We start from the raw sequence: 16,825 nt of genomic DNA on the forward strand, positions 1-16,825 counted from the left end.
GGTTGTAATAAAGATATTTATACAAGATTAGGAAAAGCAATCATCAGTTTTGGAAGGACTAACATTGGTTCAAACAGATTTCCATTCCAAACTAAAGGTCAGATTACACCATGTGATTGTACTGAACACATTATTGTACGGAGCAGAGATTTGGCTGATGACAGTGGTTAACAAAAAGAGATTGGAGGCTACTCATTACAGATGGCTGAGGAAGACACTACACCAGTGGTTCTCAACCTGTTTATCACTGTGGGCTGCATATGCTGTTTCCCCGTCAGCCAGCCCTACCCCGTCAGACCAGAGCAGCAAAATTTGAATTTTTTTTAGCACAAAGCTAACTTTACTTTACTTGAACTTTACTTGCATGAATGCTCCCAGAAAGCAAAGTTTAAGCTTGCATGCAAATGTCTCCATCCTCTGCTGCTATGACTACTTCCCTACACTGTGTGCTGATGAGCAGTGGGGGTGGTTAGTGTATTTTATGTACGATGCAGCTGTTGAGGAATGAAGCCTCAGTAAGAACTTTGGGGCCTGGAAAGGAAATGTTTTAGGGCTATATTCTCTCTAGTGCCAGAACTCTGCTTGGTGCAGGAGAGAGTGGGGTGCACCAAATAATCAGTTATGGCTAACTGGTTTTCAGGACCAGCCTTATTCCTGATGACACAAGAGCAGCAAATGGTTCAAAGTTGTGCCACTGGAGTAGGGTCATTCATAGGCTAGGCATAGCTCTGCTTTGCCATGCACACTCTCTGCCTGCTTCCTCCAGTAGCATGCTCCCTGTGACATATGAGAAGGGCAGGAGGGTCGCTAGCCCAGGACTCAGCTGCAGTACACTTGTACCAGGAGAATTTTCCCCTTTGACAAGGGAATTCTCTGCTGGGCAGCTGGCCCCAGCTTATGGCTCCTTTGCACACCCGAGTTATACAAAGGGGATGTAAGTGTATAAAGAATCTGCCCCATAATAATTTCTAAAATTCCCTAATTTCCATAATGCTGTTTATTTGCTGCTTCTCCCTAAACTGTTACTGCTCCCTGACTCAAATAAACAAAGCCAACTGGCTTTTTTAAACCTTCCACCTGATTACATATTATGCTTTTGTCAGTCCAATCAGGGAACAGAAGCAATATCATGTGACTTGTGTGGCTAATCATGACTAACTAGCAATGCCCATATTCTGAATATTGAGCATCAAACACTTCAGCAAACTGTTCACAATAAATCCATAAAGTTGTGGGCACAAAAGGAGCGTTGGTCAATGAGATTGGTTGAAATAACTTGGCACACAACACCCTTCCACTTCCATAAAGTAAAAACTTACAAAAATATGTGATGGGTAAGTTAAAATGAATACACTGATAGAAACTGAAATCTGCTCATGGATAGTGTGTGAGCAGAATGAGAGGCTAGATATACTGAGTAAACTATTTTCTGCAAATTATTCTTTCAGCTCTATTAGGGTTAACTAGAAAAAATCATTTAAAAATGGAATGAGTGGAAAGTGGAACAACATAAATAGAGTAGATCAAACCAGCAGCGGGGAACAGTGCCCCCTCTACTTAAGTTAACAAAAATAGTAGATAAAGGTGACCCAATGGATATAGTTTATTTGGATTTTCAAAAAAGCTTTTGATAGAATCTCTCAAAAGAGACTATAAAAGAAAATAAATAACCATGTGCTAAAGATCAAAGCCTTGATAAGTGGCTTAACAACTGAATAAGTATTAGGAAAAAAAGGAGTCCCTGATTGGCTACTCCAGTTGTGGAAATGAGGTTGATAGCAGGATGCTCCATTGTTAGTTATTTGGACCAGTGTTATTTATGCATGGTTTGATGAAGGAATTGAGCAGTGAGTTAGTAAAGTTTGCTTATGACATTGAGCTGTTTCCACAGGTTAAGACTGTGGCAGATTGTAAAATATGACAGATTTCACTTGGATAAAGATTAAACAATACACATCTGCTAAAATCCAGACTTCTCTTGTGTGCTGTTGGGCTTTGAATTTGCAGAGAACTTTGAGGAAGACCTAGGAGTCATGGTGGATAGGTTAGTGAAAATGTCTTCCAAATGTGCAGTGGGAGTATTCAATAAGAAAGAGGATACATGGTGACATTAATCTCCCCCCCCCAAAAACAGTATGGAGAGTATTGTAATAACTGCCTCATGCACAATGATAGTCTTTTCTTTAACTAAATTTTGGTCACATAACCTTAAAGATATTGTGGAAATTGAAGTAGTCTATAAAAAGGCACCAAAGAAATGGCTAGAGGTGCAACAGGCCAAACATAGAGTGAGAGATGGGAGCACTGGGATTAGTATTTCCTTCTTAGCTAAATAGAGCAGACATGATTGATGTATTCAGAATTATGAGAGCACAATGAAAATCGATCAGTTTCTCCTTTTTAATTAGTCACATAATAGAAGACCACTGGGAAACCCAGTGAAACTAAAGGGCAGTACATTTAAACCAAATAAAAGAAAAAAAGGAAAACACAGCTTCACCTGAGCCTAGATTGTGCCACACTTACTCATGTTGGACAGCATCTACTCATATACATAGTATCACTGACATGAGAGAATGCACTTCCTAATGTGAATGCAGTTGGCTCATATTAGCCCAGAATGTATAATCCACCTGTAGAATTAAGATGCATTTCTGAAGAACTGTAGAAATGGCATGACATTAACAGACAGTCAAGCTAAGGTATTAAGCACTATCGATTCTCATACTTCAGGAGACGTCAACATCCTCCCCTTTACTCCTCTCCATTTGTCTGTGTTTTTCATCACTTTGCATCTTATCATAATCCTAGATTGTGAGCTCTCAGGGCCAAAGATTGCTTTATGTGGTGCCCATTGGTACAGCATTTAATACAATGGGGCCCTGATCCTTGACTGTGGTTTTTAGATGTTACTCTAATACAATAATATTAATAGTTATTAACAATAATGACACATTGATAAATGCAGCAGTCAGGGAAGATTTCCCCTCTATGTACAACGTTGCATAACTGGCCATGTGCGTTCTGGGCTTTTTTCACCAGCTTCTAAAGTATAAGTTACTGACTGGTGTGGCAAATCCTATGTTTTGTAAAATCACAAATGTTAAAGATGGATAACTATTAAGTCATCTAGTCTATCACTCTGCCAGTGTAGATTGTTCCCTACAACACATTTTCTAATGTTTTCATTTCAACACAGTTTCAAATGTCCCTAGCAATGAAGGTTCTACCACTTTTCTTGGAAGACTGTTCCACAGTTTAATAGATTTCACTGTCAGGAAGAGTGAGATCTGTCCACAAGATATTAGAATGACCACAAATCTTACTGCCTTCCAGATGAAATGTCAGACCTATCTATCTGCTACATCTTTCCTGCAAATAACTACCACCTCTGACAAACTTTAACTAAATCAGCAGATGATAGTGGGAGAAAGAAGAAATCTACATACAAAGGACAGGGAGCGTAGAGAAACAAAAGTTCAGCTGTATTCAGACTTTTGTGACTTGACCTATTTTTCTTCAAGCCTTCAATTATTGTAGTTAAAATAGCTAGATAGATTTGACATGTAGACAGATAATGACACTGGTTTCTATAACAACAGCTAGAGCATGAGCTATGAAAGGATCCAAGACAGGCCATCTGCAGAAAGAACCCTGCTTTTCTACTCTTTTTGAACTATTGTTGCATTATACATCAGCAAGCACTAAGTGGAAAATTTATAAAAGTAGTGGTAAAAACTAATTCATTTTAAAGCAGACATTTTTAGGATTCTGTGTTTCAAAGCTTGCTTGATTATTGCTTTTTAAATTATTTTTATTGTGCTAGTGTACAGAGATCCCATTGTGGTAAGTCCTGTACAAACCTATAGTAAAGGGGCTTAGAACTAAAAAGAAAAGGAACAAAGAAACATGGAATGGAATGGAATGGAATATAAAAGGGCTGTGCATAAATTACATAACATCTTAGGGATTGGTTGGTAGCTGTTTGTTTCAGTGTTACAAAGTGTTACGGGGATGGGTGGATCTTGGAAAAAAAATCACCACAGTGATATGGATGATAATAAGCATAGATATTGTTGGTTCCAATTCTTTCCCTTTCTTGACCCCAAGACAAGCAACATATTTGGGTGAAGTAGAGGGGAATTATCAAAATATGTTCAGTTTTATGTACATTATGCATATATAACATATTTTATTATACTTACTAAGGATTATTTCTAATGAATACACATCAAGCATACATGAGAGACCTTCAAACTAATTACCATTAGTTGGTTTCTTATAGGTAACTCAGAAGAAATGAGTCTTGAGGAGGGGTTTGAAAAAAGAGAAGGCAGAATTAAATTTCATGTTGCCTATGGAGATTTGATTTCGCCCTTCAAGGTGAGCTTTGTAAACCTTTTACTGGAAATGAGAATATGCTTGGAATCAAGAAATGAGGAAGATAATGAGGTGACAAGGTGTAGCTGTGGGAGTTTGGAAGCTGTCTATTCCTTCCTCTTCCTGTCACCCTTGAAATATGTAATGGCCCAAATTTTTATAAATATATATGTTAAAATGCACCTGCAAAATATGTATCTACAGTTGACTAGGACAGAAGGGTTAGCACCTCTAACCATTGCTAAAATTGCTATAGAATCATTAATGACAAGTGTTCAGAGTCTTAGTTCTGTGACATCCTGCTGGGGTATTGGTTCAATACTGACTCTGAAGAAGGCTGCAGTCCATTCTATCACCAAGAGTTTTCCTTGGAGATCTCCCATCCAGGTATTGACCAGGCTTGACACTGCTTAGGTTTTGGGTTCCTATGACATCACAGCCTGAGCAGGCCTGGTTAACATTTCTGAATGTAATCATAGTATGAATAATGTAAAAATACTTACTCCACCATGACTATGTCAAGTAACTAAACTTATTGCTGTGTTCCCTGACCTTCCTTCCCCAACACTTTCCCACTGTTTTATCATTTTTGTTGCATCGGATCATTAAATTAGACTGTAAGCTATTCAGAAACCGCGTGTCTTCTTACTTGTGCTGTGAGGGACTTAGAACGTATTTCAGGGCTTGTAAAATAAATAATAATAGTTAACTATCATAATCATTTGAAACTTGGTAAAGGGCTTAAGAAGGATGCAGATGAAGCTATTCTGTGAAATCATATAGACAAAGGACAAGGTAAAAATCGCTTTGCCTGATAAAAATAGCTGATTCCTTTGGAGTATTCTGCTTAGGTGCAGTGAAGATCTGTCAATAATGCAGGAAGGAAATTTGGAGTTAAAATACTAATTTTGCTAACTACATTAAACGTAGTAAATGTTGTCTATAATTAACATAAATATTTGAAGTAATTGATCTGGGCCTGGTGGATATTCTATACAGCCACCATTCAGCTGCAAATGATATTATGCCCAGAAGTATCAGTACCATCTCTGGAAAGCAGAGGGATGACATTACAGTGACAGCAAATCAGTTTTTGGGTTCTATAACCATGAGATTCTGTTTTCTGGAGGTCATTACATTTAGGAATTACATAAGAAATCCTGATAATACCAGCGTGAGTATTTTTAATGAAATTTAATGTTGGGATATTTCAATATCCTTCCCACTTGAAGACTGGCTGTGCACTTACATACCAATCCTTTCCTTAAAGTTGTCTTCAATACCTGTTAAAAATATAATAACCCTAAAAGAGGCTTGAGGACTGGCAAGTAAACTAGTGTGCAGACACATTCTACATGATGCTTTTTAAAGGTCTGAGTCTGTCAGCATAAAGAACAACTTTTCATTCCCAGGATTTCTCTCTCACTGTATTACGTGTTTCTCTCTGTTACACTGATACTGAACAAACTGTAAATGGAATAGTGTGAAACAAGTGGGAGAAAAGCTGACAGTCTGGCCTCCTAATGACCTACTGAGTCTTCGCCTCTGCCAAGCCATCATTGGCATTGTTATAGATAGTCAAGGGTGCGCTCTTGGTAGTACTTTTGTCACAGCCATTGGTGCAATTAGTGCCATTCTAAAAAAATGCATGCTGTTAGCATTGCTACAACAATTTCCCAGCCTTAGGTAAACAAAGAACTTTCAACATCTGTACAGGCCCATTTTTTTCTTCCTCTTGGAAGCAAATACTTTCCCTGCCAAATGAAAATGAAACAGTCCAGGCATGCTATACAAGTAACAGATGAATCAAATAATTTGCTCATGTTACTCACATCAATATTAGATTTTTTGACACCTATTCTCCATTGGGAGAGGGAACGTAAGTATGGGGGGACAGAAGTATGATAAAATGTGTACTAGAATGAGAAATAGGGTCAAATCCATTGAAGAGGGACAATAATCAGTGATGGAGTTTGATGCAACTGAGAGTCCAGTTTGGGGGAAACATGGGAAGACAAAAATACAAGGGCCAAAGGTGTATGCACCAATACAAATAGAACTGCAAAATAATCTTTCTGACATATACGTCAGCATAGTGACTCGTGACACTCAACATGCATCACACTGGCACTGTAATTGAAATGAGAATGCGAAGTGTCATTTTACATGCACAATTACTCATTTTGGTTTAACAGTTTGCACCTGGAAGTGGATGGTATACATACATTAAGAACAAAATTGCCCCTTGAGTTTTGAAAATTTGGCCTGAAATGTCAACTTTCAATCTAAAATGTTAATTTATAATTGAGTGTTGCATTTTTTTTTGTTTCAGTGATTCATGAAGATAGTCTGAATATTAGTTTTGATGAGCAGCTTTGATATATTCACATGGAGCTTAGTATATAGTAAATGAAAGTCTTTTCAAAGAAGAACTAATAATAATTATCCACTAATAATTCATCATGATGACCTATAAGACAGCAATTAAGAAGTTTTTTTGGTAGAGAGCTGCAAAAAGGCAAATTGAAGTTTGCAGCCTAAATTAAAGCTAAGGTTGAATAAATGCTCCGGATGGGTTGTCTGTGGAGACTGAACCTGGAGTCTCTGGGTCTAAAAGCATGAGCCTTTACCAGTTGACATAAAGGATGAAATCCTTTAACTTGGCAGCAGTCGCAGACTCAAACTTCCCTAAACAATCACGTGATTAGATGGGCAAAAAAACCACGATTTTTTAGTATATATTATTTTCACAATGTGTTAGCTGATTGTATGGAGGATAGAATTTTAACTTTCCAAGTTTTAAAATATTTTATCTTGAAGGAACCTCCCCTAGATTTAATGTAATTCAATTGCAGTTTACACTTGAACTAATATCATCTTGTGTCCATTCTGGAGATGAGCCTGAACCAAAATCCTGAATTAGAACATTCGTGGGGGAGAGATGGGGGAATATGAGACAAGGGAGGGGGAGAGAGTGTTAAAAGGGGAATTAGCAATCTAAAATTGGATCAGGATACATATGTGACAGTTGACCAATGCCAATACGCCTAGCTAAGATCCAAGATCCAAACCTTCCTGAAATTTAAAGTGCTTGAAATTGCAATCAGGATCTGAATTATGTGGTTTGGTCCCATCACTAGTATTTTTGTGACACACTATATTGTGCTTGTGTAGATGTATATTCATGAACTAGGTAATAAAGAATTATGATCTGTTTCTACAGTGACAGCCTATCTATTTTATTGATTCCATTTGTTTCATGCTTCTAGTAGTAACTCTATTTTGATGCAGTTCTTCTCCATACTTACTTTTGTCCTAGAACTATGTGCTACAGTTAGCTAAAACCTATTATGCATTAAAATAAGACAGTTCCTTTGCTAGTACTGAATGTGAAATATCTCCAGATATTGTAATTGCTTTGCAGTGTCAGAGAAGTAAACACTGTTCCTGTCTCAGCAGAGAATGTAAAGAGACTTTGTGTGGACATATTTTAACATATACTTAACCATTCCATGAAAACTATAAAGAGCATTCTTATAGCTGTGTAGCTGCAGCTTTTTTGTTTGAAAATGTTTATATGTGAATGTATAAGTTTTGGTAGCCAGAGACACACAATAGCCCTGGCTAGAATGAAACTTTCCAGCATAACTCTGCCATTATGAACCATAACCCTGATCTGCAAAATCCTGTGCTATTCAAGTCTCTTGGCTGGAGACTGGCAAAAATGCTGAACTGAGGCAAACTGCAAATAGACAGATCAACCCTAAGGACTAGCATGAGATTCTCAAACTCATTAAAGCTTATGACTAGAGCTGGTTGGAAATTTTCTGAAAAAACATTTTAACATTGGAATACGCTGATTCATTGAAACAAACTATTGGTGAGAAAAGGTCAGTTTTGACAACTCTCCCAATTTAAAAAAATTGTGAAAAGAATTTTGAAATTGTCAGATTGGCCTGTTTGGACATTTTTTTAAACAAAAAGAGTAATTTTTTGGTTCAAGATAACTTTTCATTTTGAATTTTTAGTCAATTTATACAAAAAAAATGAAAAAGAAGTCAAAATCAGAACACATCAAAATAATTAAGAGGAATTTTTATTTGGATTATTGGTTCACAAAAATGTTTGAGATTGACTATTCGTTCTGATTTGGGATGGGGACTTTTCCTCAAATTCTTAAAAATTCTAATTGGATGGGAAAATAATTTTCAAAACAGCTTTATTTATTTCTGAATTCAGGTTTTGGAGAAGCTATCTCCCTCAAACTGCATTCTCCCCTATTGGTAGCCTGGTAAACAGAGTTCTACAGCTGCTTCCCTTGTCCCTCACCATAGACCTTCACTGAGCCACCTGCAGACAGATCTTCACAATTTCCAGCAGAAAGAAGCTGATGCTGATGGCACCAGATCTCAACATTCAGCACCCTTGCTAGCTTCCTTCTCATCCAATTCACTCCTGCTCCCTCACTATGCTCCCTTCTGTCATCTTCTATATTCCCATTGTGACTGGGTGCCTGGAATGAACCACACTGAGAATGCCACCTTGGGGCAGAGATACAAGAAACAGGGCAGACAATCCCTCCAAACTGGTGGTTTATTCTATAATTAGATTTGCCAAAGCAGCAGCAAAAGAGCTTCTCTTACTCCATCCTGGTTAACATAAACCTAACACAGTCCCCTTTAGGCATTCCAGCCCTTGGCTCCCATCCAGACAAACAGCTCTAATATAGTGAGAAGTTACTGAAAACCCAATTCACCATATGTGAGGCTCTACTAATCTCAAAGGATCAGAGACCTACCCCACGGTCAATATGTATCTCAGATCCTACCCAAATATCATTGTCAGCCAATTCTTAGTAAACTAACTAAAGCTTTATTAATAAAAGAAAAGATTAGAGTTATAAATGGTTAAAAGATCATATGCATACAAATGTCTGCAAAGTCCTTAGAATCAGGTTTGTAGCAATGATGGAACAGATTGCTGGCTTGCAAAAGTCTCTCTGGTAACTTCCAAAAGATTGGAAGATCCTCAATCCAATGTTCAAAGTACTCCTTTTAACTGTTAATCCATAGTCCAGAGAATTGAAGCAGGAATGAAGCAAAATTGAGATGTCTTTTATATCCTCTGTCATGTGTACGGAACTTTACTGTCCCAAACAATCCCCAGAGCACCTGTGTATGGAAAGTTATTGACAAAGATGGAGTCTGAGGTCACATGTCCACATCACATGCCCTTACAGGTTTTGCTGAACTACAGGGCTGGCCATTGACTCCTGTCTGTCTGAGGCATCCTCAGGAAGAGCTATCTGGAGAGTTGAGTCTTCTTAAAGGCCCATCAAGCTTGAATAGTCCATTCACAATGGGCTGGCAAGACTGGATGTAAATTACCTTGGGGATGTCACCCCCAGGACAAACACATTTGAGATACAAATACATAGCCAATATTCATAACTTTAAATACAAAGATGATGCATGGATTTAACCAGGATATTCATACTTCATAGACTAACTTTTCCATTGACATCTTACATGATACACTTCGTAAAAGATTTGTTGTAATTGCACAACAGTGGTAGCAATAATGATATAAATGGTAATTTTCAATCATATAGCATCACACCCATACCCACCTCTCCATTCTCTCACATTCCTTACAACCTCCTGTAAATTCCATCACCCCAAAAACCCAAACAGCAGAAAACTTAGAATCATAAAGTTGCAGACAGAATGTCTCAGTCATCCTTCAGCATTGCCCTTGTTTAGTTTTGTCATTCAACATGCTATAAGTTATGTTTAAGCTTGTACCATAAGTTCTGCAGTGCATAGCCTGCATCTTTTATTTTTCTGCAAAATACCTGTCTTGCTTTGGGTGTTCTGTAAACAATAATAATATAAATAATTGACGTTTCTTTAAGGACTGCAAATGTTGGCGCCTAAACAGGTTTACATTATCTCTTTAATTCCCAGTTTAATCAGTTCTATTATCTATAAATAAATGCTGGAAGTGCTGCTGTACAACAACAACTTAATAGACAAGTTTTCTCTCTTCCTAGACCATGGTGTGATTGCTGAAAAGGTTACACTTCCATACACTCTCCTGTGATTTTTAATTAAAGTATTTAATTGTTGGCAGGTGTGTAAGAGTATTGTTAAATGCGTTGCCTAATTGTTTATTCTTACCTCTTTGTTATAAATGAATGGATTTGAGAATGCATTAGTCTGAAAATGAGACTCAAGAGGTCTGTTCGGTAAATGTACTCATAGGCAATACTATTTCCCTTCTAGAGGGCAAAGCAAAGTGTTATTGTAAAGGCCTGTTTTTCCTAGTGTGGTATGTTGTCTTTACAAGAATGTGACAAAACCAAATACAGTCCTGGAACTTTAAAATCTCACCTGTCCTGGAATGTATTTCCTGCCCATCCTTTCAGTTCCCTTAAAATAAAAAAAAGGCAGGTAGAAATTTAACACTACAGGTCTGTACATAGCCAACCAAATAATTCCAACTAATATGAGAGCCTCATAAAATAACAACTATAAGTATTAAAATAGCTGGATAACATCAAGTAGAGCAAGGTATTAGAAAAGGATTAGCCAGGTGAATAGCCAAGTTAAACACAACCCAGCTGGTTATGCAAATAACTTGCAAATAAAAAGAGGGTAATAAAACTCCTAAAACAATATGTGGGAGTAGTGGAAGTGCAAAGAGGGCAGTGGCTATAGCAACTTCTTTGGGACTTGTGGAAGCCCCTGTGTCTAAACTGAAGCCTGACAGGACTTTGTAGTTTAGAGTGGGGAGCAGCTGAAAAGCAGTTGCTCTGTGTATCATGCCTCACTCTGAACCTGCAGAAATTCTGTCAAAGAGTTATTGCTGCTAGAAGTAACATTAATTTTCATTCTGCAGTCTTCATTCTTTGTGGAGGCAAAATTGGATGGCAGGCTCAGGAAGGGGCAGCCAATGACAGCACTTTAAAGCATTAAAAGAAATCAGCATTAAGGAGACCTTTATTAAGTTACTTTGATCCAGGGATTGATTATTAGAGGTGCCTTTTATTACATACTGAGCCAAATTCTCATAATGAGGTCCATATAGAGAAAATGCATTTTCAGTTGCAGTAATATGCACAATGTGCAGTTAAAGCAGTCTGGATGGTTACATGCAGAAATAGCTGTTTACATGTCTAAATCTTGATCTGTGTACTCAGTTACACAACTGAGTGAATAGCCAAGTTAACTATAACTGTGGTATGGCCTCTTTTATCTTCATATGTTGGTATGCAATTGCATATGCATTTTTTGCATATTCTATTCTATTTGATTCATGTTCTTTTACCACCCTCATCGCAGCAGTCTCTGAGAACCTTCCAGGAGTGCATTAAGTGACATAACTAGCATCTGTCCCATGGGGTTCTCTTCCTCCAGGGGAGGAGAATTATTGCAGTGGTGTTTTTGTGCAGCTCAGGCCCTTGCTTTGAAAACTTGGCCTATAATGTGCTAATGGATATGTCATATCCAAAATACTGTGGTGCTGGCTCCTCTTTATACACCATGGTGAAACACTAATTAGTATGTTCATTTTCATATGTCTGAACATTTTCTAAAATATGCCCTTGTAAATCAAGATGACAGTTTTACTATTTACATTTCTCACCTTAAAATCAATCATTGAAAAAGCCCTTTATTATCCTCCTTTGCTATTCAGACTGTTTTGTAATGTATCAGTTTGCAAACGTAATCAATTTTCAGTCTGAAATATTTCTTGTAGATGAACCCCTATCAGCTAAATGCAGATTTTTGTTTTGGACATATTGCATTGTGTATGGCTTTGCATGGCATCATCAACACAAATATGCCAATTTGTTCTGGCATATGTTTGGAGATTTTCACACATGAGTATAGGTGGGAAATTTTCATGTCATCGCAGCTTATTATCCACCAAAGAATGACTGTAGCACTGCCATTAGCAAACACTTTTAAATGCATTTTTTAACATGAGCATGAGACATGCATAATATGAGCTGGGTGTTTTATATGAATTTTTTTGTGTTGGATAATTAATACACTGAATTCTTCATGGGCACCAGGTGTTGTTTTTTAAAACTCTGGTGATGATACTTTATCAGACTTCCAATTTCTCTTCATTACACTTGGTAATTTTTAACACATGTTCTACAGGATCACATTAACTGATAATGTAGGATCATGTAATCTGTTCTAAGAGAGATCACTGCTTTTCAGACTGAAGATAGGTTATCAGTTTCACTAGCGATGATTATATCCCAGCTAAAGTCTAAGGCCATGAGAAGAGCTGATGGCAAAACATCCTCTGTATTCATGAAGTAGCACACATTACATTACACGACATTCACATAGGAACAGCTTTATGCTTGAACAATACAATGCACAGTAAACGGAACCTTTTAAGATGCTTGTAACCCATCCCCAGATAAATCAATAGCAAATAGGACTTTCAAAGTTTGGTCTTTTGGGGAATCTTTAACAACAATATATAAACACAGGTTTTGCCCTTTTTTCATGGAACAGTCTCCCAGTTCTACCTCTCAATGAACCTGTCTTCATTCAAACCACTTCTGGGGACATACTGTGCCTGAAGTTCACCAATAATAATCCATGAAAGAAATAGAAATTATTTATTAAAAGAAGAGAGGAGCCTAGAAATTTGTGAAACCAAGCAATTTTTGTGATCTATGCTCTGCAGAAAACATACTTTCACTCTCCCCAGAGCAGCATTCCTGCCTCATTTTCACTGTTATCTCTCCTCCCACACTTAAGTAACCCCCTGTGCATGTTGATCTTTTGCCATTTGTATTATTGGTCTAATTTAGATAGCGCCTTGAGGCCAGGATTTAGTAAACCCAATTCCTAGCTGCTTTCTGCCACCCTTCTGCTAATCCTGGAGACTGCCAGAGGCTAACCCACTCCCTGGGGCAAGTTAGAGAAGCCCAGGGATACTCTAACTTGCTTTAATGGATAATGACTCCCAAAGCAGTTACTCTGCTTGCCAGGATCACTGGAACACATTGTCATTCCCTCCCCTCTCCCCACCACACATTGTGCTCCAGTCATACCCTTTTCTTATTCTTATACCTTTCCCCCACTCCCAGCCTATTCCAGCATGCCCCCTACTCTGGTGAGGGGGATTTCCAGGTGCCTTTATGTGCCAGGGATACTTAGGAGGGGTTGCAGATCTCTCCCTTCTAATTTGGGGGATCTCTCTATGTAAATCTTATGAATTCTGACTGATTTTGTGAACTCTTTATATAGTTCTAGCCCTCAGTTTGTTATCTGCCAGCAAAGACTATGCTCGTATCTCACAAACACTGTCTGGAAACTGCTACAGGACAGTTAAAAAGGCATTAACATTGAATGACTCTGCCCTGGTAGAACAATGGGAATGCTAAAGAGAGTGGCCAAGCTACAGGACGCTGGTTCTCCCAGGTTGTCTGCAACGGAAAATCCCTAGCAGAAAAGAAGGGATATTAGAACGTGCTCTCTGAGTTTGGGGAACATTTTGACTGCCAGATCTGAACAAGCTAAGGGGAACCTGTTGCAGGGGAGACCCTGACCAAAAAGTGAAGGCTGAGCAGGAGAGGGGTACATGAAGGACCTGGGACTCCTGAAAGGACTGACCAAACCCCAAAGGACTCTCAAGAGAGGTAAGTATACTTGTGTGCAGGTGTTTATTTTTCTAAAGAGTAGTGTAGCGGTTGTGCTTTCTCTACAATAAATTGTGTGTGTGTTTAGACATTCCCTTCACAGAGACTCTATGTTACCTGCTTACTCTGTCACATAGTCCCCCTAGAGGGACGCGAAGGAGTAAACCAGAGGGCTCACAGCTTTGGTGGAACTCTGGGAGCATGTAATAGCTATTGGGGAGGCTTGGATGAGTCAGGACTAGTTTCAGGGCCTAGGCATCTGTATTGCAGGTTCCCCAACTGCCAAGAAGGATGTCAGATGTGTGTGTGTGCATTTGAAGCATGTACCCAGAGACACAGTGCCTAAACTCTGCTCAGGCCCACCAAGGTAAAAGCATATGGGACCCAAGGTTTGTTACCAGTACAGTGGCCTGGTGAGTATCCAGCTGGGGGAGTTCATCAGAGTTGTAACCCTTTGTATTTGTATGTTCCTGTAAAGCACCATATACCATGGTAATAAAATAAATAAGCGGTATTCGATATTTGAATTTTTACATCTGTTTTATAGTGCACACGAACACTGCACAACAGAGTTCAGGACAGGAAGTGAAAAAAAATACCACATCCAGTTGAAGCTGCAGGAGGAATGTGGTTACTCCAGGAATGTAGAATGCAGTTACCTGAATTGGAATTTGGCAGAGGTGTCAGGATTGCACTTATAAAAACTGTCATATGAGTTTTAATAACCACAGATAGTCAGGAATTACGTTTTACATTCCCTCCTAAAGATTTCACCCTCTGCATCCTAGTATTGGATCTAAGCACTGCACTGGGGCATTTGTTTAGCAAGGAATCAAAGGGATGATTGAATAGATATCAATGACACTCCTGCAGCTGGGTTGTCTTGGAGGTCTATAATGCTGTTGGGATCAGGCAAAGAACAAATAACAGAAGTTTTATTAGAACCTGATCTGGTAAATTGAAATAGATGAGATTATTATTAAAAAAACCCAACCGTTCTGTAGGAGATACAGTTTGAAGCCCCCCCCTTTCCCCCCACACTAAGAGTGACCTTTCAAGTAAATGTGCACATCTTGGAAATGTTAAAAAAAATATTAGAAGCATTGAAGTATTAAAAGGCTGAAATGTCATTTCGTACTATATTGGGCTGAATTCAGAAGTGATGCATAAGTTTTAACTTACACACCCAGACACTTACTTAGATTCACTCTGCTAGAGTCTATGTTGGGGAAATTTACACCCTGAGATGAAGGGTAAGGTACAAGTTAAAGCAGGGTGAGTAATTCTGTAATTTACATCTTCTTTTGGCTCCTTGGAGTGCTAGCTCTACTGTTTCACACTCCTAGATATCTGGGGAGGAGGCTGAAATATGTTGAAGTAGGTCTAAGGCTGATTCTGGGTCTGTGAGCATAGATCCTTGTGCCTCCACTGAAGTCAATGGGTTCAAGCAGGCGCAGGGAGTCATTTTACAGGGTCAGGGCCTAAATTAGTAATAGGGACCTATCTCACTATGCATCCCCTCTGAATGTTGCTTGCTGTGTTTTCCCTTGATATCATGGCATATAGAGTGCATGTAAAATCATGTACTACTCTGAAACCTCTTAATAAAGGATCATATTATCTTTTCTAAATGCTGATTGTTGACCTGGCAGACCATAACATTTAGAGAATCATGGACTTATTTATGTTCTGTAGTAAGCAGTTAGAGACTCTAACCACTGAGGTTTTTTCAGTAATTATGTGTGGCAGCTGAGTTCATGTGCTAAACATCTTTATGAAATTTTCATTGAAAGAAAGAACTGGGGTTATCTTTTCAGCATGGTGTGGGGGATTTTAGCTGCCTGACTCCCATTAATGCTAATAGGAGTAGTGCATCTAAATCTCTGTGCACTGCACTGAAAATGTACCCCTTAGTGTGCTTTGGCTAGAACCATATGCATTTAAAATCATCCATCCCTGAAATACCCTGGAAATCTAACAGATATATAAGAAAAGGAAAAGTGGGGAGGAATTGAGAGTGACCAAAACAAAAAAGGACTAGAAGGAACCACAGGGAAAACAAAAAGAGAGACAAAATAGATCAAACAACTATAAAATCAAACAGGACACATACTGGAAACAAATGATGGTGTTCAAAGCTTAACAAGCCACACTACAGAGGGTATGTGGGCGGAAGCACAGTTGTACCCCCTAACCACAAAACTGTGTTTCATTCAGGTCATTGTCAAACAAAAGCAATATATACCAAAGCAACTAATCAGCTCCTGCTGATTCATGCTAGGATAAAACAGTTTTCCTATAGGTGCTGATAGCCATAAATTGTAACGTTCAAAGAGATGCATAGAAGGTCCTATATCGTCTGATAAAATGGCAAGAGCGAGGGCATTGGGTTTATTTTCTAACCTTTCACTACAGGAGATCTCTGTTCAAATCTTTTAAGATCACAAAGGAAAATGAATTTGGTTATCCGAGGGCTCGTCTACACAGGGACACTCAGGAAAGTTAATCCAAATTAAGTAAAATTGTGAATTAAATTGGATAAAATGGCATTAAACACCTGCGTGGATGCTCTTATTCAGAATTAAAGTGGCCTGAGTTTGGTTTAGTTTAATTTGCTTTGGAAGAGACTAGAGATTAGGGAATTTTTCATCATATCATAAAACCATCTCACTTGATGCAATAACAGCTCAAGAGACATCCAGGTCCCTGATACTCAGATCTGTCTGAGCTCTGCTCAGTTTAGGTCCTGAAGGGAAAGTGTGGGAGAGGGGA

General features: G+C 38.4%; 1 long non-coding RNA gene across 4 annotated transcripts in view; it reads left to right on the forward strand.

Moving 5' to 3' along the window:
* Positions 1-16,825, forward strand: part of LOC123372716 — a 159,214-nt gene that overhangs the window by 108,938 nt on the left and 33,451 nt on the right. For all 4 annotated transcript variants that reach the window (XR_006580416.1, XR_006580418.1, XR_006580415.1 and 1 more), the window contains one exon: positions 4,286-4,383. This is a non-coding gene — a long non-coding RNA (uncharacterized LOC123372716). The remainder of the gene's footprint in view (positions 1-4,285; positions 4,384-16,825) is intronic.

Source organism: Mauremys mutica, chromosome 6 (assembly GCF_020497125.1).
Source record: "Mauremys mutica isolate MM-2020 ecotype Southern chromosome 6, ASM2049712v1, whole genome shotgun sequence".
Lineage (NCBI taxonomy): Eukaryota > Metazoa > Chordata > Testudines > Geoemydidae > Mauremys > Mauremys mutica.